The sequence below is a fragment of the Lathamus discolor genome, chromosome 2, assembly GCF_037157495.1.
Source record: "Lathamus discolor isolate bLatDis1 chromosome 2, bLatDis1.hap1, whole genome shotgun sequence".
NCBI classification, from domain to species: Eukaryota; Metazoa; Chordata; class Aves; order Psittaciformes; family Psittacidae; genus Lathamus; species Lathamus discolor.
The window spans coordinates 7,643,305-7,668,216 of record NC_088885.1 but is presented as its reverse complement, the minus strand read 5'-3'; the positions used below and the strand labels follow the sequence as shown (position 1 = coordinate 7,668,216).

Sequence of the window (24,912 nt, the reverse complement as noted above, 5' to 3'; positions counted from 1 at the left end):
AGAGAGCAGTTCAGCTGAGAAGGACCTGGCAGTGTTGGTGGATCATCAGTTGATTATGAGCCAGGGGTGTGCCGCCCTTGAGCCGGGAGGGACAAGGACATACCCTGGGGTGCGTTGGAGGAGTGTGGCAGCAGTCAAGGGAGGCGATCCTTACCTTTACTCGATCTGATGTCAGAAACTGGCCATACTTAACCAGTCATGTCTGCTCCCACACAGGCAGAAAACAAGCACTGAAAGTGTGAGACCCCAGAGCGTCTATGGAGCAGTTTCTGGATAAAAGGCATTGCTATCTGATAACATCTGCTATCCTGCAGAAAAACCCAGGTGTTCCAGTCACTGGAATTATTTGAAACTGGATTATGATTTGTGCATACTGTGTTTTCTGATGCTTGTAACCTGTCAGCATCACCACTGGCAGCACATCCTCAGGAACAAGCAGATGGTCGTATTTCTTAAATATGCTTTTCCTCAGGAACATCAGGAGGAGTTTCCTCTGGTTTAAGTTGTCAATGGCTACCTTAAGGTCTTAAGAGGTTGCACCAGTGTTTGCCAGCACCATTAAGTGGTGGACTCTGGCGATATCTGTACTGTAATTTTCTCCTTCCAAAGGAGGCCTAGATACTCGTCGTCTTCTGTATGTCATTCTGCAAGTTCAGTGGGGTACAATTGTTCACCTTAAAGGAGGCATATCTAGCACTGAATGTCAAAGCAGAAGAAGCCAGTGTTCTTTCTCAAAACCCGTGAAAATTGCAAGGTATGCCAGACTAAGCCATATTAGTCTAATTTCTGCTGTTAAACTATATTACAGTCTTAAAAGTAGGCTTGAACCTACTTGGCCTTTCACAGTCTGATGATGCTGATCCTTATTATTGTAATCCTCAATATCACAGAGTGATACTGATTAGATGCTGACTGATATTGGCTGAATCGAGGTGCAACCAATTAATTTACTATTGTTAAACGTGAATTTTTCTATCTGGATGCTATAGTAAGTTGCTGATGGTGCTTAAATGATTGGAAATTCATTTTAATAGGAGTGTGTGCAGCCTCAGCACCATGTCAGTTAGCTAAGGTGTTGGACCATGTTGCACAGCTTTTTCAGTAGGACTGTGTGACAGACCACTTTGTCTTTCTGTGATTTGTTTCGGATGCAGCATTTCTTCCAAAGAGCATGAACTGATGGTGCTCTTGATGCCACCTTCTGGCAAATCTAAAATATGGCTGAAATGCCACTAAAACACACCTGATGTTACAGCACATGCACTGAATGGTTTTGGAGGGATGCTTTCAAAACTTTTTTCCTAAAAACCAAAACAACAAAAAAACCCTTTCAGTTACAAGTCCTCTCTTTTATGCAATATGCCAGTCTTAAACTGGCACAGTGTCACATGTGCTTTGAACACACTCTTACATTATTTTTCTTCGGAGTTCATATCATAGCATGTAGGGTCAGAAGAGATTGCTTCAGGTGTCTCTGAAGTTACAAGGCTTCTAAATTGTAAGGTAGCTGAGCATTGACAGACACTTTAGCCCATGGGTTTGACCAGCTTTAGCCAGTAGATCAGCATTTGCATTTCCCTGCTTTATCTGTTTGAAGCAGTTGATAAGACACAGATGTTGAAAAAAATGGTTTATCATCCACTTTTACTGTCTTGTTTGGGTTTTTTAAATATTTGTAAGGGTTGATTATCCTTTTTTTTTAACTCAGCATGATTGCAGCTCGTGCAAACAACAATACAGAAATAAATTATGGGAAGTAATTCACATGTAGAACAGTACGGGTTAATTCTTTTCAATTTGACATCATGTGATTGTAACTTGGCCTCTGGAAGAACTGTCTTGAGAAAGTGTATATGCTTTAGGTTTCAAAAATACCTATAGGACATCTAGCAGAAGTAATATTTTATGTGGCCCCCTATTGTAAAAACTGAAATAAACTCAGACTTCTGTTATACTGACTGTATTTAAAAGCACTCACAAGCTCTCATTGAACTGAATTTGCCAAGCAGTCAGAATAATCAAGATTTTCTGGTAGAGCTGTTTTCAACAGCTGAATAGTTAAACCAGTTAAATGAAACTATCCTATGGCAGAATATAGATAAACTGAGCCTGGTGGAGTATATTCTGATCAGTCGTGACAGAAGCTCTTAGTGGGGCTTGAAGTAGTAATAGAATAATATAAAGGGAGCAGGAACTGCAGATATAAAAATGAGTGTGTTTTCTTTTAGGAAAAGGTAATGGTTTGAGATCTGTCTGTATGAGGAGGACCTGTGTGACACATGACACACAATTCCATGAGGTAGCATATTCTGCAGTCTGGCAACTGAACAGATTTTTACAGTTACTGATTAAACTATTTCAAAGTCAAAAGCACTTCGAAAGATAGTATGTGCACAGAGGGAAATTCTTGCCATAGTATTTACATACATGGGTGGGATTTGGAGCTACAAAATGAATGTTGAGAGTCTTCCTTTGGGAAGAGTTTTGTAAAAAGAAGTTACTGGAAGATGATATTTGCATCTGCAAGCCCAGGATTATACAAGAATTGGGCTAGGAAAACAAAGGCCTAGGCATATGGTTCTGTGACAGTTAATTTAAGAAAATGTTTTATACTCTGCTTCTTGTATCTCATTTGGGGTTTTTTAACATTTACAGGGGGTGAATATTTATCCTTTAACATACTCAGCACAACTGTGGTTCATGCAAAGAACTATTTTAAGAGTTGCATATGTTCTTCTTCCTATTCCCCACAAATCACTGACCACTGCTGGTGTTCTAACTACTGCAGTTTTCAGTCTGCCTGAGAATCCTTTACCTGACATTTCCAACCTGAACTTCAGGTACTTAAGTACGAGTTTAAATCATATTCTTTAAAAGTGACCATTAGCTCTGTTTGACTTGGCTTTTATTCCTTCTTTGGAATGGGTCTTGGTGTGCCTACAGGAGTATTCAATAACATCAGCCAAGGCCACCTGACATACAGAGAGACTTGAGTGTTCAGGCTGGATCTTCAGGCTCCGCAGATGAATACAGTGCCAGATGTTCTGTCCTTTTGCAGGGTCCACAGGCTTGGAGTAACCAGGGGCTACAACAAATGCACCTACTTTTGGTTATCACCTATTGCTTTGCTACCATATCTCCTAAAGACCCTCAAAAAATCATTGTAACACTGTGAATGGTCATTAATTCTTACTTTATTTTTGTTCATTGGGTCATGGTGGTTTCAGGAGAACATGTGGCTTGTTGATGTGCTCCACAGTCATATTTATCATCAAGCACGTGTTGAACAATTTAGTCTATGTTTTTACATCAGAGTTGATGTGGATTAGACTTTTCAAGAGAGGTGGAAGGGTTCTGAATTAAAGCAAATATAGATAATGAATAGAAAAAAAATCCAGTAAAGCCTTCTGTAGTTTTATTTACTGTAAATATGTCCCTGCTTACACTGAGAATTGGCAGCATGAGAAAGGTCAAGGCACTGCCTTTTTTCTGGGTTGCTCTCTGAGTTAATTTGATAGAAAGCACCATCTGAAGTTTCTGCTAAGAGAGCAAAACTCACTTGGTAATTATTATCATGCCCTTTACAGAAGTCTTCACTACTGCAAGCCTGAAAATGAGCTAAACTCAGCAGTGAGGTCACAGACCTTTGATCTCGTTTGAGGAATATCACCCTTTTCTTGGGACTCACGAGCTGGTGTGTGAACAAAGGTAAGAACAAAGGATAATGTTCTTCTTTGGGTTGAGTGAAACTGTTCTGTACAGTGGTATCATAATGTGATGTTCAGTTTTGCTGAATTTGTGCTCAGACATTGATGGCAAAGAAAGTTTTAGTATGTAGAATTCAGTGAGTTTGCATAATATAAAATCACCACTAGATGGTACCTTTCAACAAACTATAGTTGACTTAAACCAGCTGGTCCTTCTGTAACTGCCTGCAGGCATGAGGAAAGGCTTCCAAAGGGTTGTGTTTGTTTATATATGGGTTGTTTTTATTCTCAAGTCATCATTTTATCAATAATGTACAAGTTTGAGTCTTGGGAGAGTGGAGAGAATGTTATGAATCCAGAATTTACAAGTGGTCTGCATGGTGTATATTTTATCTAACGTTCTGAAGGGAAAGACTTAGGCTTTTCTTGTCTTTTTTAAGTAATACTTTAGATGCCCTTCTCTTCCCTTTGTGTTTATGAGGAGGCTGTCAAGGTGCGGTGCTCTGAACCGTATGGGCTAGTGTACTGTGGCTAGGATATGAGTTTCACTCCTCTGAGCCAGTCACAACTTGAGGTACAAGGTTCAGCTCAGACAGGAGGTTTTACTCACTATCACTGAAATTTCTTGGGCAAAGGAAGTGTATATGTTATATTTATTCAGAGGATGGAAAAATCTCAACCCTGCTCTCCTTACAAGCTGATAACAGTTCCAAGCTAGGTGAAGTATATCACTATTTTTCCAAAGAACTCTGTGTGTGTATGTTATGCAGTAATAAACCACTTGTGTTTTCATAGTTTTCAACACTTGGTTTTCTCCTATACAGGGAATATTATAGTAAAGCAATGAAAATGGTACATCTTAGCTATGTATGAGATACTCATATCCATGAGATTGACTCTTAAAACTGGTTTAAATTCAGGATCTCCTCTTCAGATAATTTATTTTAATCTTGCTCTCTAGAGAGCAGCAATAGGCCTTAACACTTATTTCTGTTTCATTTGTAAGCCTCAATGTGGAAACACTTCTGGATTCACTTAATAAAACTCAAACTCTCTAGAAGAAGCTTTTTATGATTGTAGCATAGGTTCTTTACAACAGCAGTTTGTTATTCTTGCATGTGAACATTGCATTAAGTTTACAGATATTCATATAGGGAGACATGGCAGTAAGAATGCAATGGCTGTGCTGAAATAAATTATTGAGTAACATACATTATTTAGCACCTTCCTCTGGCTCACAGCACTTCACAAAAGTCAAAATTATTTCCATGTTAGAAGAAAAGTTAAGGATCTGTGTTCATAACTCTTAAACAGAGAGTTTCCAACTTGCCATGACTAAAGTCATGATTACATTTCTACTTGGAAACAGTGGAAGGTGCTGGCGCTGATTTACTCTTGAAAGGATTGGAAGTGCTAACTAGGTTGCAGCCAAAAGGGTTATGTCCTGTCTCTCCAATCAGTTCTTAAGCAAAGGGAACTCTGTGGCATTAACAAGAATGTATCTTCCCTCCTATGAAGCAGGTGGGACTTGAGTCAGGTCAATTTCTAATGCCAGGTAGGCCTTAGGAGGAAAAAAATTGCTTTTGAGGATGGAAAGAAAGAAAATATGGCATCTGCAGCAGATGCTGGCAGAATAGCACTCTTCAAGCTATTCACAGTACTGTATTTTATTCTGTAGGTGGAAATTTCCCTGGAAACAGTATGAACCTGTTTACCAATGTCTTGATAGATCAATTCCATTTGTCTCAGCAGTCAAAGAAGCTCCTATTCTGCACTGTTGTGTTTTCAGGTACTTAAAAAAGAAAGGTAAATATTGACACCATCATTTTATGTTCCCAGTGCTTTGTTCTCCTTTGCTGTCCTGCTACGTTTCATTCACGTCTTCAATGTTTTGATAATTTGCAGCACTGTTTCTCATGTAATACTAAGAAACATCAAACTATTCTAACAATTATCCCAGTGATTTAAATTTGCCTGCCTCCTCCACTGAAATGATGTGTTGTAGTGAGAACAGCTTAAATACACTATACTTGTAGAGAAATACCTGTAGAACTGCAGTGTCCTACAGTTCTATTTCTCCCCTCCAAAATTGCTGTAAAATTGGCAAAACCAAAATGCCATATTTCACTGATTTTGTTTAAAATGAATTTGGGGAGGTTTAGATTGGATGTTAGGGAAAATTTCTTTACTGAGAGGTTGTTCAGGCATTGGAACAGGCTGCCCAGGGCAGTGGTGGAGTCGCCGTCCTTGGAGGTGTTCACACACCATGTAGATGAGGCCCTCAGCGGCATGGGTTAGCGGTGGCCTTGGCAGTGCTGAGGAATGGTTGGACTGGATGATCTTAAAGGTCTTTTCCAACCTGGCTGATTCTATGATTCTATTTTTCAGGATTGCTAAGAAAAAAACCCCAAGAAACCTGAATTAATAATGTAGATATAAATTATAACTCCTTTTTATATGTGTGCTTTTACATGTTGAAGATGAGGAGTTACAGAATATTTACTTTTATGAAAGAGCAGGAAATTACGTGTGTGTACTGACTCTGCTTCACATTACAAAAGTAAATAGAAGTTGCTGCGGTGTCTAAATGGTATTTATTTGTTTTACATATAATACGAAACCTTTTTCTCATTATTATTTTCCTTTCATGTCACTGGAACTGTCTTTGAAAAACAGACATTTATGAAATTACTTTCTTTTATATGATGTGCTGGGGTGTTATGAAGCAGATGAAACATCATATAGTAAGCCAATACTGTAATATTACATTTTTAGAATACATAGGTATTGAAAGATTAATTCCATAGCATACACAATTAATCATTTATTACTGGGGGGGTGGGGGGAATCTTTCCTAAATATAGATAAAATTAAGACATTTCCCTCAACTTGAAAAAAAATAACATAGAAAAATATGTTCTGCACATTAATAGAGATCTACTTAATGAGATGATGATCAGGATCCTGAGGGAAGGAGGGCAAAAAGCAAACTCACAGCCCTTGATTTCAGGAGAACAGACTTTGGTCCCTTCAGGGATCTGCTTGGGAGAGTCCCATGGGATAAGGCTCGGGGCAGAGTGGAGGGAGCTAAGAAAGCTGGTTAGTATTCAAGCATCCCTTCCTACATACTCTAGAGAGCTTCATCCCAGTGAATATGAAGTCAGGCAAAAATGCCGTTAGGCCTATGTAGAGGGAAAGGAGCTCCTAAGGGACCTCAAGCATATACAATGGGGAAGCAAGGAGGGGAAACCTGGAAGGAATACAAAAAACATTGTCCAGGCATCCAGGAATGAAGCTAGGGAAACTAAAGTCCAAATGGAATTGGATCTGGCCAGGGACGTCAGAGACATCTCAGTAGTGTCTACTGAGGAGGAAGAACAAACCCAAGTTTGTTCATAGATGATATGGGTGTATTTACTTGGGTAGTTTTGGGTAAGGAGCTTGCTTTGAATATTAAACTTGAGAGTTTCTAAGCAAAGGAATAATCTGCTTTCTTCATGTGTTTGGAGGGGCAAGACTTTGTGTACATTACTTGTTAATGACAACATTAGCATTTAAAATCCACTTGTTTTCACATGAATGGCTCTCAGTATTGGCTGACTGCTCCTTGCAAGACACAACACAGAAGACAATGAACACATTGCTATGTTTCCTTGTCCTGTATACCTTTAGCTGTCTTCTGGTCTGGATGTAAGATTTTTTAAAAAGTGATTTTATTACATTTTTAAGTATGTTTTTATTATTTTCCTCAAGCCTCAGAGTCAGGACAGGCAGAAGCAGCTGTCCCTAAATACGCTTAAATATACCAAATACCAGAAATTAAAATGAGAGGAGAGACATATGAAAGAATACACAATTAGATTTAGAGAACCATCAGGTTATTGGGAGGTTTATTTTCTCCTTGCACTGGGAATTGCTGTTGTTACTATATTCACTTCTTCTATCATCTTGGTCAGCGTGAGCCAACTTTTTTAGCAGTGAGAACTAGACACTGATTTCAGTGTTGGATTTCACCTTCTGGTGTCTGTGTGGTGATATCTGGGGAGGCTTTGTTCTCCAGGGTGTTCTGGTTTGATGTGAGAGAAAGCCTTTCCTCCTGCTGTCAGGAGAACACCTCTTCTGCTTGACATACTCAAATGCTGGTGCAAATACTGAATATATTGAATCCTACCCCACTGCCACATGTATTAATGGGGTTGTTGATTGTAGTTTTTAACACAGAGTATCTGATCTGTCTGCTTTAAAGAAAGTGTTTATTTGTAGTGCAGTTTAAGAAGGAAACATTTTGCAGCTGATCAAGATTTTAAACTGCAATAGGGGAAGTTCAGATTAGATACAAGGACAAAGTTCTTCCCTGTGAGGGTGGTGAGGTGCTGGCACAGGTTGCCCAGAGAAGTGGGAAATGCTTAATCCCTGCCAGTGTTCAAGGCCAGGTTGGACAGAGCCTTGGGTGACACGGTCTGGTGTGAGGTGTCCCTGCCCATGGCAAGGGGGGGTAGAACTGGATGATCTTAAGGTCCTTTCCAACCCAAACCATTCTGTGATTCTAAGATTTGGGGCTGGAACTGTTTTTAAAAGTGAGTAAAGGGGTAACATTTTGCTGTTACTACCTATGCACTTGCTCAGGATCCTTTGATGCCTCCATTTCCTCTGGGCTCTGGCCTGGGTGAAACAGGACACAGGACAGCTCTGTGACACCAGTCCTCCACTGATGTGACATGTTTTATATGAAGCCAGAAGCTCACCAGCACAGATAGGCTGGGGGTGCTCTGCCCACTGCCAGGAGGAAGCAGGATCATGTCAGGGGGGTGAGCTCCGCATTCTGCTTGCTATTCCATGCAGGGTCTGTCTTACTAGCTTGTTTTCTAAGAGTAGCATTGTACTCAGATGTGGCAGAGATAAACATTAAGACTTCTATGCCTTTCCTAGACAGCATTTTTCTAGCTCCTTTTGCAGGTTATAGTAAAACTTTAGATTAACTATTTATTGATTGATTCATGCTTAGTTACAATAATTTGTTGGGTTTATACTGCACTGTCCTTAAGAAAGAGCTATTTTTAAAAGTGGGAAAATGTAGACCTTAGAGATGCTTATGTAAGTATTGAGTTTAGTTACCCTTGCATTTAAGTCTGTTCATACTTTGGTACAAATACTTTATTTTTCTTTTTTGAGTGTCTGGCTGGGGGGAGGAGAGAGAACACCATTGTTTAGTAAATGTGGTTCACAGTGTATTTATTTTCATCCCATGTTCTTAACTCCCTCTGGCCAAATCTAAGGCAAAAGTCATGAGAGAGGTCATATATATGCCTCCCTGGCCTCAAAAAGTCTGTCCATGGGTGCCAAAGGGGACTATGTGTCAATAAGAGGGCTTTTTGCAGCCAGCATCACAGCTGAAATCTGAGTGCTAGTACTCTTTTATTCTTGTGGTGAGCTGCTGCTTTAGCTCTGTTCTTGATTACATGAGCACAAATCCACACATATCAGCTGAACTAAAAATACTACTGAGTGCATGCAGTCACTGAATAAATGTGTAAGATTATGCTACCTGAAGTAGATGTACGTAGAAAACGTAATGCCAGTCAGAGTCATAACTAAATATACCAGAGGGGGGTGGGTATAGTTTTCATTGGGAGCATATTGGGCTAATCAGTAAGAATCATGTAGTTGAATAAATTATGTCAGTTTGCCTGTTCTGAGCTCAGTCTGCACATCCACTTAATGCTAAAATCCAAGCTAGAAACTACTAATGACTTCTATGGGTTAAAAGTAAGAGGGTGTGTTTGGAAATCTCAGAACATTTTTCCTGTTGAGGTATAACACATTTCCCTGAGCTGTATATAAATGAATAAAGTAGCTCACTGCACTGTTTGATTTAGATAATACCATTTATCCATCTAAAGTTGGGGACACTTGAAAGTATCATAATGTTTGACAATTAGACCCATAGCTTGTGTTGTTGCTCTAAAAGATCATCTTAGAAATAACTAGTTTTATCCATAAAGGATGACTAGAAAGAGTTACACCTTTTGACATGAGGGTTTGGACAAAACTGTATAGTCTTACAGCTAAACAAGGAGTTAAAGTCTAGTTATTTGAGTTTGAAAACTTAAAATGCAGCCATGGCCTTTTAAAAGGAATGTGTCAAATCCTGAACCCCAGGGTAAAAGTCAAGTCTGTTGGTTCCTTATTCCCCCAGACAATCAGTTATGTCCAAGAAAGTATTTTTCAAAGCTTCTTTTCAAAGCCCTGTGCCTTTTAGTAAGCCTTTTTGCCTTCTTTCTTCTCTTCACTGCTATGTTCTTCCACTCCTCTCTTGATGCAAATGTGCACAAAGCAATATCCGTGACAAGAGAGGGCAAACACTTACATGAGTTTGGCACATGCTTTCATTCTCACTGGTAGTTGTGCTGATCTGGGGTTGCCAACCTCTCTTGGTTTATGAAATACGTTTCTTTTAGCTCTGTAAAATACAGGAAGTGGTTATCTCTGCAGATCCACATCTCCAGGCTTCTTTTGGTTTGAGGCTGAAGGACCAAATCATAGCTGATTCTATGATTCTGTGATTATTAGCATTTGTTTCCTACTGTTCAGTTTTATAAGCAGCATTTTTAAATCTAGGAAGTCCTGTGTCCAGACAAATATATTTCACCATTCCTTAAGAACCCTGAAAACCTTTCTTTGATAAGAGCCTTTTCAAGGTAGGAACAACTTTTTTATATGCATCAGCTGAAAACTGATTGGAAGCTCCCTGCTGTTCTAATGCAATTTCTACGCATCTGTGGTGGTAACAGATTACAGCAAATTGTCTTGCACTCAGTTTTCCCACAGGAAATTTTTGTGCTGTATTTGAATCAGGCAACATTTTATGAGCAGTTTTAATCCACAGAGTGCCAAGAGGTAGGAATGATGATGTAGTCCATGGAAAATGTCTGTAGTCTCAGCTAAAGTGACTTTATCTTCCTCTACACACCTGTTTTCTACCGCTAATATTTTCAACATCGTTTTGCAGTAACATTTCGGGGTATTTTCAGGCTTTTGTCCTTGTGCTGTTAAAGATTTAGTAATCTTAATTTTGTCCCTTTTGACAGTAAATAGGCACACATTACTTACTCTTGTACTCATAAAATCCAGACAGGAGTAATCACAATTGAACGAGTTTCAGAAATTTTAGAGATTCTTTAAGCTTTTTATTGAGAATTACATTCCTATGTATTCCTTATGAATACAGGGGCATACTGGACACTTTATGGTATTAGTAGACCAGGTCCAGAGCAATGTGGTTTTCCTCAACAGTATCAAAGCCACAGTAAAACTAGTGAAAAAGCTCCTTGAGTAACAAAAAGCATCACCTTCTGGCACTGAAGAAGAGAGCTAACCAAAAGCTGAGTGCCCCAAGGAATATCTCGTAGAGGCAATATCAAAAACTTGCACCTTTTTTTTTTTTTTAATATGTAGAAACTGTTTCCTATTGAAAATAGGGTTAAAAGGTGGGATATTGAAAGAGAATGATGACCAGAATTTGTGTAAGAAAAAGGGAAAGGAGAAAACTATGAGGGTAAAACTTGGTGTCAGGGCTGAGGAGATGCCAGTAGACATGGGAAACCATAACAGGAGGGAGAAGCATGGAGGTCTTGGAAGGGTCTGCAGGCTCATTGAGGGGACTGCAAAAGCAGAAAGCCTTGCAGCCAAAGAGGGAGAAAATGTAGGGGGCTTTTCTGTGGGGCAGGTGCCTGAAGGGAGTGCATTGTTTAATAAATTACTCAATCCAAAATGATTCCTCTGCTAGAGATACAGGGGTTTGTTGTTGGTTTTAACTCCCTTCTTTAGTCTTTCCATCCTACTATTATGGTAAAAATCTGGTTTATATAAAATCTAGGCATATAGAGTTTATAGATAAACTCATGCCTATGAGCTTATACTTCAGCTATACTGTTCATATACAGAATCTGGTATGTTTGTTTTGAAAAGTGTTCCTTATAATTTTGAATAGATTTAATAATATACTATGTTTAGCAACCCAGTCCACAGATCAGTGCCATCTGTTGTTAAGATTGTCTGACTCACACCTAGTAACTTGTGCTGTGTTGTAACAGTTCCACACTGAAAATGAGTTCTCTTTTGTTCAAACTATTTTTATTACTTATCTTGTTTTAATAAAGCTGTCCTTTACCACAGCTAATGGTGTGCAGATGGATGTCATCATGCTACTTTGCTATTAAACCCATAAATAATAGAGAAAACAATAATTATGCCAGTAGCTGAGCAACTGCATTTCAGATTTCTATTTTCCTGGGTTCTTGGTGTGTGTTTGTTTTTATGTCTTAAGGCAAGTTTATTCTTTACTGCGCAATTTCCAGGCTATGTAATTTCTGCATTCTCATCACAAATTTTTCCAGTTACTTCAGTACTTTCTAAGCCAACACTTCTGTAATGCTTGACCCCATATGTTTTGTATTCTGAGGCCATTTAGAAAAGAAAGCCAAGGGCCTGCAGATTCCCTAAGCCAGCTCACTGCCCTTGGTTTTGTGTCTATATACATAATGTTTTTAGGCAGATAGGGGATAAATGCCACCCTTACTGTAGCGATGGGCAAAGCAAACTCATGTCTGGCTGCAAGAGGCTGTATAGGCTTTCCCTGCATGGAGATCCATATACTGGATCAAACTTCTAGAAAAAACAGGACCTGAAACTAATTTAATCTGAATTTCGATGAGTTTTAGCTTCTAGCCCAGACTTAAGTGCATAAAGTTATGCATTATAGCTAAGGCTTTCTGCTTCTCTTGTCCCGTTTATCAGCTTCTTCCCACACTGAAGGTGTTACCTCCTCCATCTCTTGAAAAGTTGTTCATGACCAGCACTCCAAAACATCTGATCCTGATATTATATCCAGTCTATATCACTTCAGTAATGGATCAGATAGTTTTCAGAGCTGACATAATTCACATACTAGCATTTAGCTTTCTGTAAAGTATCAGCGAGCTCTTTGTAAGGTCTCTTAGCAGACTATTAGCACTAGATGGAGCTACACTACAGCTTCTGGCTGTTGTCCAAGCTGTTCCCCTTATCAACAATGGACCGCACAGGAAGTAACGAATGTAGGTTGCAGCAAAACGAAATTCAGGTTAGTTTTTGTGATATTGAAGTGTTGAAAGAGACTGAGAAGGTTTTGAAGCCTTCATGTTTTGGAAGTTTTTACAAATGTGCTATAAGTAGCGTGGTTCCTGCCTTTGGGTGCCAGAGAGAGAATTAGTTCACCTCTAGATTTCAGCACTGTGTTTTTATTGTATTTTAGGAAGAGAACTTCTGTATTGTGAGGGGTTTGCTGTTGCTGTTAGTGTTTCTCTTCCCCCTCCCCCTTATTTTTTTCTTTTTAAGCACTTACAGTGTTTACAAAAGAAAGAAGGAAGGAAACAAAACAGTGTTCATTAGAAATAGGTTAATACTATGAGTGGTGCATGTGAGTCGGGTAACCTGTCATGTCCTACATGTCCTACATTCAAACAATGTTTGAAAAGGTCAGCATGACCAGTTGTTTGAGATGCAGTAGTAGTCTCATCTTAATCAGAGCTGAGTTCTTCCCCTGTGTTCTTCCCTGGACATACCTGTGTCAGAATGAAACCCTGCAGCAGTTCTCACCTCAAGGGGGAACCCTGAATTCTTTCCAGGTAACCAAGGAGCTTCACCTGCTCTTCTGCCACCACAAAGGAACTAATCATTGTGAAGGGCAAAATAACCACTGCTTTCTTTGACTTGTCTTATGCTAAGGTTTACTTTATACATTATCAATGGCAAGTCTGAAATATGTTATTAAATATATTTGATATCTATGGTGAGAGTAAAGCAAAGGAAGAAGTGTAAAATGTGATGGTAAAGCTGTTTAAATCAGACCCTACTAGTGAGTCTAATACTTACTAATGTCAGTAAGCACATTGCTTTCTATTTGGAATAATGGCAAGATCTCAGAGTATATTGTTGTGTTTGTTCATAATAAGGGAACAAATCTTGCTCACTTAAGAGTAAACAGGTAAAGCTGGACTCAGGTGTTTCTACTTTCAAACCTTCAGTGAATTACTTAAGTGTTACAGCCCTTTCCTTCCTCTAAAGAAAGCCTAGAAACCCCTCTGTTAACCATTATGCTCTTTTCTGCTTGCTGGGCTTATTTATTTGGTTCACAACCTTCATAGACTGAGGCCCAGCTCTGTGACAGTGAAGCAGCTCTTCAGACAGACTCTCTTTTAACCTCTGTTTTCAGAGCTATCATGGGAAGGATTTTCTGTCAAGAGGAAAAAGACTTCTGAGATGTTTTCTGTACCATCCTTTGGTGCACCAAATGTTTATGGGATGTGTATAGGAAATTTATATTGCTAACAGGCTCTGCTTTAAGACTTTCCCTAGTGTTTAATTGAAAATACTCTTAGTTCCATTGAGCCATGTGTTTCATTATCCACTTCTCCCATCAGAACACCAATAGAATGGGTTTTGAGAGGGTAGGCCAGAGAGGTTGGGTAAGACAGCAGAAGTTGAATAAGTGTAGCTGAGCGCTCCAGGATTGATGCTGGAAGCCAACGGGAAGCAGTAGCTTACACGACTTTGTGGTGATTCAAATACCAGACAAGTGAATTTTTTAGAACATCAGTTTCCCACAGGGACATAAAATCTCTTGGTTCCCAAGTGAAAGAAAATGCATTGTTGTATTTTTAACCAAGGCAGGCAGAGAAGAGTTTACTGAGGAAAGCTATAGGATGGCCATGGTGCGGCAAAACCTCAGTAGTCACTGGCCCTGCACTGATCATGGTTTTGCACTAAAAGTATGGGAGCCATACTCTGGGATTGAGAAGAGGCTTGGAAGGAAGGCTCTTGCTATCTTCACTTGTAAATGTTTTGCTACATGACTTGAGGCCAGTTGTGTGACCTTCTGGCTACTTCATCTGCCAGCAAAATTGCTATAATATGAAATTGTATGAATGTAATATTAACTTGAAGTTCAGTTGCTGTATCTATTTAAAGTCTTTTGAAGGTGCTGGAATCTATATATAAATGAACCATTGTAAAATGCTTGCAAGATTTCTTTTTTGATTTTAATTTTCATATTTTTTAGGGAATTGTAGCCCTGACTATAACAGGAATTTTCAGAGCAGAAAACTTCAATATCCATGCCTCAGTTTCATTTGCTTTTTATTATTCTCTCAGCATGTTTTTTTTTAGACCTGGAAATTCCATTAGATTTTTCGATCTCAAGCTTTCTGGTTGTCTGTGAATGTACTATTTTAGGGTACAGGGTTCAGGGCCTGAAACCTTGCAGTTTTGTTTTCTGATGCTCTGCAGACTGATAACTTCATTGCTTTATAGCATTCTTTCAGAGTCTGAAACAGATCCGATAAAAATTGAGTGCCTTTCTGGTTTCGCCACTGATTGGTAGCAAATGATTCTGGCATTCATCACCTTGACAGCTATTCTTTGGTTAGTGTATTTAAGCATCAATTGGACCTCCAGGCTCCTCATTGTTTACTGTGATATGATTGTTTCTTCTTCCGTCATGCAGTCTGAGTGTATTTCTTGGTTCTTAAATCTCTTCATAATCCTGTTTGGTTTGTTTCTTTCTATTAGATTTGCTAATAGGTTATGTTTGCTTCTCAGCTTTCTGAACTCTTTCAAACTTCTTGCTGATGACTGTGGAGTTCTTGTGTGATAGTTATTCCCTTCCTGACCTAATTCCTACTTTTACTGTCCTCCTTTAAGGTCTCTTACCTACATACTTTGCTCAGCCACCTCTATGCACAAGGCCTGTGAACATGAGTTGAATAGCTGAGTGAACCTTACTGTCTAGCAGATGAAGGAAGCAGGCCACACACAGAGTATGTAAGCATGAACAGAGGCACTTTTGCCCCTTTGCACTGTGTGAACTATGGGTTCTTCTTGCTCCAAATTCATGTCATCAGTTAATTGTCATTATTTATTCTCTGTGTGCAGAGAGAAACTGTTTCCACCAAAATCGAAGTTTCATTTGAAATTTAAGCCCTAAGATAACATATTTTTCCAAACTTGCACATTCACCAATAAACACATGAGTTAAAAATTAAAGAAAAAGTTGGATTTTTTTCTTTTCCTGTTGCTTTACTAACATTGAAGTGTTACTGACAGATCAGTTTGAGTCAGTGACTGAAACCCCACAACTCCCAGAGACACTTATTTCCAAATTACTCTGGTTTTCTTAGTTTCTGTGATTTTGGTCTTTTTTTTTCATATAGTTTATTATCATTGGGCTAACCTTGGTTTAGTCAGTTTGAAAATTGAGCCATCTTACATTGAATCTCTTGTCTCTGTTACACTGATTTATAAACCACATATACTAGGTTTCTCCTCACTCTTCTTACAATACCTGTTCTTTCTTCTACAGGTTGCATGATTTTTCTTTTCCTTAATCTAAGCAGAACATTTCTTCAAGCTCTGAACCTCTTGGCTTTCATCTTCAGTATCTTTTACATTCTTCCTGTCAGCCTCTTTGAACAAAGAGTCATCCTGGCTTTTGTTAAAGGGCATATCCTGAAAGAAAAATTGAAGTCACCTAGTCCAATTCCCTCAGACTCTTGTGGTATTGTTCCCTACTTAGTATTTTTGAGTACTTAATCTATTCTTAAATATCAGAAGATACAAAGGAGTTAGTTACTTGTATTAGAAAACCATACAGAATCTTTATAGCTCCCTAACTTACCTTCTTCACACTCAACCATTTTTCCTCATTAATGATATTTGCATGCTGTACTTCTAAATTTGTAAGGACTACAAGAATCTACTTCTTTTCCAATGAGTTTTCTAGTCTTTTTGCCTTCCTCTGCAGCATGAAAAAGGAACACTTGTCAGGGCTTATCTGGTTCATTCTGGTGGGTTACTGCCTGCTGCTCATTCACCACAAAGGTGGCCCCTCATGTCCTGCAGCTGGGGGGGGGATGGCTTTCTTCCCCCCATGGAGGCATGCAAGTGTGGGGTTTTTTGCCTTCCTCTGCAGCAGTGAGCCAGCCCCTTGATAGGGCTCCTTTGGGCTGTTTTGGCCCAAAGGCTGCTGTTCCTGCTCCACACGGGTGCCCCTTGTTCCCCACATCGGGTGGAGGAAGCTTTTGCGACTCCCATGGTAGCTCCTGGGGGTTGCTGCTTGTCCTCTGTCGCATTGAGCACAGCCCCTTGTCAGGGTCCTTAGGGCTTGGTTCTCGCCCAATGATCTCACACCTCCAGGGCACGACTCGTGCCCTGGCTCTCTCTGACTCCATTGCCCAGTGCAGGCTTGAAGCAGGAGTGAGCTCTGCTGTTCCTTTGGCTCCATTTCCCCAGGGGTTCTTGTGCACAGAAGCCTGTGCTTGGAAGGGCTCCAGCCTTGCTGCCGGTCTTCTTGCACATTAGTGTGTAGTCGGTGTGGATGTTCATTCTTCATGTTCTCAGTCTTTGGGAGACAGGGACTGCTTGTTCTGTCTTCCTGCTGCTGCTTTCTGTGGTTTTCCTTTCCCAGACTGCAAGGGATGTTTTTTCAGGCTAACCTGAAGAATGCATTAGCCTGCTCCTGGCTACACACGTGCATTGTGTTGGTGCTTGTGAGCATTGGCTATGAAATGCTGTGCAATATAACATGAAATAACAGAAAATAAAATCCTGTTTCCACTTTTAACCTTTGTGATCTGTGTTCTTGAAAGAGTTTTTAGAGCTGTTTTCTTCAGTGGCTTGATATTTTGTGATGATGTATATAGAGGCAGCTTTTCACAGACACAGTGTATGTTGAAAGAAACTGGTGTGGCCCCTTCACTGCATGACTTCTACATGAATTCTAGTTGAATATTTCTTTCCAGTGCATCTGATGGATCTGTTACAGTTGTATGCAGAGGCTGTGGTGATGTTTGGCCACTTCATGCTCTAGAATAATTCAAGATTAGGTTCATGATGCCCAGTTCCTGGACAGAAGCAGTTCAAAACCAAGACGCTCAACACGGGGGAAAACAAGAAAATAACATATTTTCTTACATTATTTTTTGTCTAAATCTTTTCACTCCTACATTGGTTTAAATAACAAAACGCTCAGGTTTGTTTTTTGTTTTTTAATAGTGTTTCCACAGTAGAGGGAGCTGAAAGCTTGAAAAATATGTTCAGTATGTTGTTGCCTGTAGAGATGGAAAGTGGGGGTGGAATAATGCATGAGGTTTTAGCATTGTAGTTCAGGAAGATGACGGACATTTATTCTAAGCTATTAAGAGAAGTGAGTCAGAGGAGTTTATGTCAGTGTTGTTAATGGTCTTACCTGGAAGCACTACCACGCGGAACATGCAGGACAGCAGAGTAGAGGCAACATGCTGCTCAATCATATGCTTTGCAGTTTAGTTTATTAAACTACACCTTATTTTGATGTCGTTTATGTTCAGACTCATTTAATGGAGCAGTTTAAATGAGGTATATGTGTTTAAGAGATATTTCCCAAATATTTTTATGCTTTGAGAATAAAATAATTTTTCTAGATTCTTTAAGTGATAGGGGTTTCTTACTTCATTTGTATATTTTAGTTGCTGACAAACTGGTTTCAGTCGAGCTTGAGATTCCAGTCCATCGAGGCAGCCAGCATAAAGCCACATGTACTTTCCCCTGAGCCTGTTTCTGTTAAAATGATCCAAGTTAACCTCTCATTCTCCCACCTCCATAACAGAATCTATTATTTATCTTAATTTAATCTGTTATCTATCTTTAGCTAATCTAGTTTTCTAATATTTTATTTAATCATTATAAGGAATTTGTTCTGCAGTTTCTTTGCTGGCGACAGCAGTGGTGACAGTTCAGGCTCTTACCACAGGGTGTCTCTCACTGGTAGAGTTTGACATCTTAATCGTGATTACCCATATCTCTGTGCCGATAATTACTTTCTTGTACTTGGTCAAGATAGCACCATTTGAAGAATTTCTTTGATTAAATCAATTCTTTGCTTGAGTGTTCTGTTTGGACAGCACGTTTTTGTATAGTTTGTTTAGGAGATTAGTGTCTTTAATGGAAGCCCTTCTCTCAGTTAATTAATATTTACTAGGTTCCAGAAGAAATTAATTGAGAAAAGTAAATCTATATCTTATGATTGCAGGAAACATCTGTGCCCATCTCTTGCACAGACTGATTTAATGTAAATCCATGCAAGCCTTCACCTGAGGAATAGTCTCACACTCAGGCTTTCTGAGCTCATCTCACAAACTGTCACAATGCTACCCAAAATGCTGATTTTATACCCAGCAAAACAGACAAATGAAAGAAATGGCGTTCAGGAAATTATGATCTGTTTGATCTTTTTATTCATTCCTTTGAGGAAATGAAGAAATGTTAAATGTATTCATTTAAGAGATGGAATTACTAGCTCAACTCATGAAACACAGCTTTCCTCAAGCTCTATCAATTATATTCAGAATTAAGATAGAAATATTCTGAAGAGTAGGCAAAAAATAACCAGAGATTGTTCTGATAGAGGGACAGTTGGGACACGTGCTGAAGACAGAGCAAGTTAAAAGTATTTGGAGGTAATACTGTCTTTTAAAAATAGTTGCCTAATTTATGGTGTGCACAGGCATATGTTTTTTGTTAAATATTTATGCTTTCCCCCAGCATGCACTCTGAGCATTCTTGGGGAAGTATAATTATATTTTTGTTTCAGGTTATTCTGTTTAGAGTTGGTTTTGAAACTCACATTTAATTGATAGGATCTGATGGATGATTGAAGCAAATGACACACTTGCAACAGCAGTGCAAAAGCCCACCTTGGCACATATTCATCACAGACTTTACTGTGAACTTTAAACCTTGGTTTTGCTTTTGGGCTGGGGGAGATTTCAGATTTTCTGATACCTCTTGCTTCCCCCTAGTGCAGCTTCTCCTGTACTTTTTACACTGGGCTTTGCTTCAAGTATTCCTGTTATCCTTGCCAGAATCAAGCAGTAAGTTCTACCTGAAATCACTGAGCTGTAGCTAATTCATTAACCAGCTGATACAGTAGTTGGAGATGGTGAGTGTGCATGCGCGCTGGTGCTACACCACCTGCGCTGCCTGTCATCCACTTACTCACATCCTTCCTCTGATTTAGAAATCTCAGGAAATAATGGTAAAAATAGCTTGCCTTTGGAGTATTTTACATCTGTATTTACCAATAAAATAGATGCCTATCTCAGTTATTCTAAGTTATTTAAAGTATTTGTGCTCATCTGTATTAGTTGTTCACTTCCTTTGCATGGAACAGTCTTGCTATCTCATTTTGTTGTTTCCACTCTTTTCTAAGTTGAAAACAAAAAGGACTGATGGTAAGAAGAGATCCCATGTGTGACTTCATTGATACTTCAGTGAGATGCAGAACATTTTATTACTAGAGGTAAAAACAGTGAGAGATTTCTACAGCAAATCAATTAAATATGAAGGTTTAGATATTCTGTTCAAGGTAGCTTTATGGAGAAAGATGCCTTTTATAAACAGGGAATATTTGAAAGGAAAATCTTTCTCGTGTATTTTATAACTTTATTTGTTTAATGTGAGCTAATCCATAAGCACACACTTTTCTTAATGATAGCTGGAATGTCCTTAAAACGTAGGTTACTTCTCAGTGAATCAGAGATTGAGCACACACATTTCAGCAGCATACGCTGCTATTTGCTGTAGGGGGAAGACAGTGAGTGCTACAACAATAAATCTTCAAGTCCCTGTTCCTACGCATGCCCTGTTCTAATTTTTGTGCTGCTCCAGATGTTTGAGACATGTCATTCTCTCAAATGAGAGTCACGGTCCCTTGGCACACTGAGCTACTCTCTGATATTTGGGGCCAGCAGAATCTGAGCAGATGCTCTCTCTTCTATAAGTGCAATAAACTTGATTAAACCTTTAATTGATGCACTCAAATGCAAACAGTGGTTTCACTGCTATGTGAGGGAAATAATTATTTATTGAAGTCATTTAGAGGGAATCCCAAGGCTTCTGGAAATGTGTGCTCAAAAGGTGAAAGAAACCCTCGTGAATGGAGACATTTGAGACCCCTGGAAAGACCTATGACAGTGACAGAAAACACAAGCAAAGATGTATCTTTGGCACCTCACCTTTCTTTCTTCCCTTTTTCAATGGCATTGATGACCAGTGATGTGCTTTAGGCACACTGCCAATGAATTTTCTCCAGTTTTCCCGTTAAGAAGTAAAAGTATTTGCTGTGCATCACTTCTCAGTCAGGGGAAAGGAAGGTAGTAAAGCAAATGCATGACAATGGGGAAGCTTTCTGGCTCTTCTCCTCAAGTAATGGAAACTGGAGCTCTGCACCATCACCCTGCAAGAGAAACTGGCCAAGTAAAACACTGCAAGGCAATCTCGGTGCCTGGGTTCGTTTCTTACGCAGTTTGTAGCAAATGCCGTGAGGTGTGTCTGGACAGAGGTGCAAGCGATCTGTGCATGAACTGGGGTTGCCTTGGGGCTGTAAAGATGACAGAATTAAAATAGGATGATTTGTTATGGTAGATGTCTAATTGTGTGAATGTAATAGCGGGGTGAACTCAGCCTTAGTGAAAACATGGGGGTTTTATTTTCTGTTTAACTCCAGAAGGACAACCACGGTAGGAATTCGGGCCAGAAAATTAGAAGTGTTATGCACTGCACTCATATTGTGCCTCCAAATAACATTTTATTTACCATGGCAATGTTTTCCACTTTATATAGTGCTCCATTTTCCCATGGAATGGAAAGGTATGGAATTTCCCATCTGAGATGTATCCTAGGATCTGTCTTGCTCAGCCCTAAAGCCAGTCTTCATGTACCTAAGAAGGATAATTAGTCTGGTTTCAGGCTAGGGAGATGCTGGATGGTTCATAATGCCACTAATCAGAGCCTACTTGTGGAGTCAGAAGTCCTGAGCTCAGAGGGAACTCAAATAGGCTTTGCTGCTTTCTGTTGCAGGTAGGTTTGTACTGCTTCACCAATCTCTGCAGAGTCAGCTGTCTTCCAAAGGTTATGAAATGATCCTTGAGTATTCCTTCAGATGGCTGCAAGAGTATTGGTGACTCAGTCCTGTAAGATTTCAGTCTTCAGATCTTTAAGGTTTTTGTATGAAGAGAGATCATAACAGTGTTACTATTTCTTTCTATTTTATTTCTATTTTATTTCTATTTATTTCTATTTTTTTCATGGAGTATGTTTCTGTTTCTCTTCTTCTCTCCCTGATTTTTCCAAGCTGAGTTATTTCTCAGAGACACAGCCATGTACACAGACAGTCTACATATTCCCTTGCTGGCATTTCCCAGTCTGATCAGACAGCTTGTAATGAAAAAATAAATGCATTTTCTGAGTAAAAATTCAGGGCCTCTAGAACATAACTGACAGTGAAGTGTTTAAAACCCCGTGAATTAACTTTGGCTTTATTTAGTCTAGAAGGAATAGAGCATTGTATGCATTTTGCTAATGTTTACATTAAAAGTGAAGGCATGATTTGTTTCCCATGCCTGAGATGAATTACAAAGATTTTCTGTTACACTAATTCTTCTGCCTATTGTGGAAAAAGAAGAATCGCTGTGTGTACAATGAGAAGAGACCACAACGTGTATGACATAGAGTTACCAGCAGCCTTGAGATGCCCCTTCTGATAAGAGAAAAAACACCTGGGAATCAGGGAGACATCCCAGCTCTTGCAGATGCATGCTTGGGTCCTTTGATGAGAGCCTTTTGTACCCCTGGCTGTAAAACAAGGGGTGGGCATCTTGGCAGAGGACCCTTGACAGGGGACCTTCCCTCCAGCAGAGAGGGGAGATGGTGTTTGCCATTCTCCCATCCAATCTGTCTGCTTTCCTTGATCTCCATCATGACTTGCGGAACCATTTTTATTAGTTGTAGGTGTTGGTGTTGATGGTGTAGTATATAGAAGTAGCTTGATCGAGACAGTTTACCAACCTAGAAACTAATGTGGAAACAAAGTAATTGCATGTTCTGGTTTCTTCAAACAAAGCCTGGGGGAAGGCTGTCATGTCATAGCTAAGAGCGTAAAATAAAATGGTCTTAGAGGTGTTGAATATTTAGAGCTGTGAAACAGTGCAGTTTGAAACATACACACACTGCTTAGATGTTTTGCTCTGAACATGGGATCCCTGCTGAAATCACAGAGCACATTCATGCATGGCTTAAGAAAGTGGAGTTTTTGAAGGCTGGCAAAATATTTGTGAGCTTCCCTAATGCTTGTCTGCTTTTATGTAAAAAAAATAAGATCTTTACATAGAGAAATGTGAGCTTTTTTTCTTCCCCCTTCAGTTTGGGTAACATAGGGATAAAGAGTTTCAGCTCATCGAATTTGACTGACTTAAAATGCAGTTGGCTTTTATGTGCAATCAATACACCACAGTGTGGCCTTTGAGTCACAGGAAGAAGCCATTGTAACTATTTTTTTTTTTTTTTTTTTTTTTAGCATGTTTGTACATTTCCTATATTGATGGTAAAAGGCAGAAAAGATTTGTGTGGAATTACACAAACAGAATATAAAGGAGGAAACTATCTTAATGACCTGCAGATGCCTTTTAGTTTTTCAATTTCTGGAGCAGGAAAAGACTCCTAGGAGCACTGGATGGGAAAGATGACCTACTTTAATTTAAAACCACAGATGAACTAAACCTACTTTTTTCAAACCTCACTCCAGGAACCAGTCCTATTAAAATGTGGTCTTGAGATATTCATGTATCTTTTATGCAAAATAACTGTTCTAGGAAGAGAAGAAAACTTTCTGCCCAGTGCTAGGTGAGGACTCTCCATTCAGGCAAGCGACTGCTCTGTCCAGGCCGGTACTTGAGGTGACAGGGGAAGGCACGGTTGCTTTCCATAGTGTAATGTCTTCAGCTTCTTATTGATTTATTTTATCATTGATTATTTTTTATTTTATGTTGGAACAGTTTAACCTCTGGAGCATGAGAGCTTATTACATTATCTTGCACTGTTCACAATAATACCTGCCCTGGATGGCTTGATTCCTTCCATCTCATCTCAGACTCCTTGGGAACTTTCCATACTGGAGCAACTGCCTGCCTGTCTATTGCTATAATTTTATATTTAGGTTTTTTTTAGTCAGTGGCTTATTATCAGATTTAAATATTTAAAACCATGCCTCAAGTAATGTGATTGCAGCACTGTCTGCAGGGTACCTCTAAAGGGTTGTTTGTTTGGAAATTACAGCAGATTATGGCTTTGACATTATTGCTACTGCATATTGCTGGGGTTGGGATTCAGAGCTTTGCACAGCATTTACAGCATTTCTGGATTTCTACTGTTGGTATAGAGACATGATGCTACTAGGGCAGATTTGCAGAATAAGAAGGTTTCCAGCCCTTCTGAAGTATATTTATTGGCATTACTGCAACAGATAGGGGAGAGACAGGCTTAATGAAAAACTGCCAACAGCTGGAGTAGCCTCTTGCTGATGGTTTGAACACTGTGACAGTTTTGTTCAGGTACACCTGTGAATCAGACTTACTCTAGAGCATGTTGCTGAAGATACCACCTAGCATAGTTGGCTTGTAGTTCAATACAACATTCCAAATTAGTGCACTTATCTGTAAATTTTAGCTGTTCTACCTCAAAGATACTGTTTGCACCTTTATACTACCTGCTGCAAGCATAAAATGGGAAGCCCTTGCTGGATCTTGGTAGCTGTAAGCAGTAACATTCACTTTTAAAAACTGACAGTTTCTCATCTGAAAGAAAACAAATACAAAAGATGAAAAGGAAAATAGCTAGCATTATCTCCATATTTGTCAACAAAATGTTGCTAGTATACTGTATATTGTATAATATACTGTATATTGTTTAATGTATAATATTGCATATAAAACATGATGCATCCTAACCCTCCTGAAGATCAGTCCAAGTTCTTGAAAATGCAAATTGTAGTTTCAGATATTGCCATTAGCAGATTCTGTGAGGGGAATCAAGATCTCACTGTTAGGAAGGGTGCTGTAGCAAGTCTGTGGTGTGCATGCTTTCATGCTTGTCACTTCAGTGTAGTTCCTTCTGGCAGGAGCAGATTGCAAACACTCTTACAAAGCAGACGTGGCAGCCCCTCCGCTGAAGGATGATCTCCTGAGCTATGATTTATTTATGGCTTATGGTGTGTTACCAGGTTTGCTTTCAGCCAAGAGGAAAAAGTGGCACACAAATGGTAGGAGGTTCATTATAACTGACACACTTAAATGTCTGC

The 24,912-nt window shown here is 39.3% G+C and overlaps 1 protein-coding gene across 1 annotated transcript in view; it reads left to right on the top strand.

The window, feature by feature from the left end:
* Nucleotides 1-576: 576 nt before the first annotated feature.
* RAMP3 (receptor activity modifying protein 3) overlaps nucleotides 577-24,912 on the top strand; it is a 73,054-nt gene continuing 48,718 nt past the window's right edge. The window contains exons 1-2 of the mRNA XM_065665634.1: nucleotides 577-754; nucleotides 3,588-3,708. The gene's annotated coding sequence lies outside the window, so the exon portion shown is untranslated. The remainder of the gene's footprint in view (nucleotides 755-3,587; nucleotides 3,709-24,912) is intronic.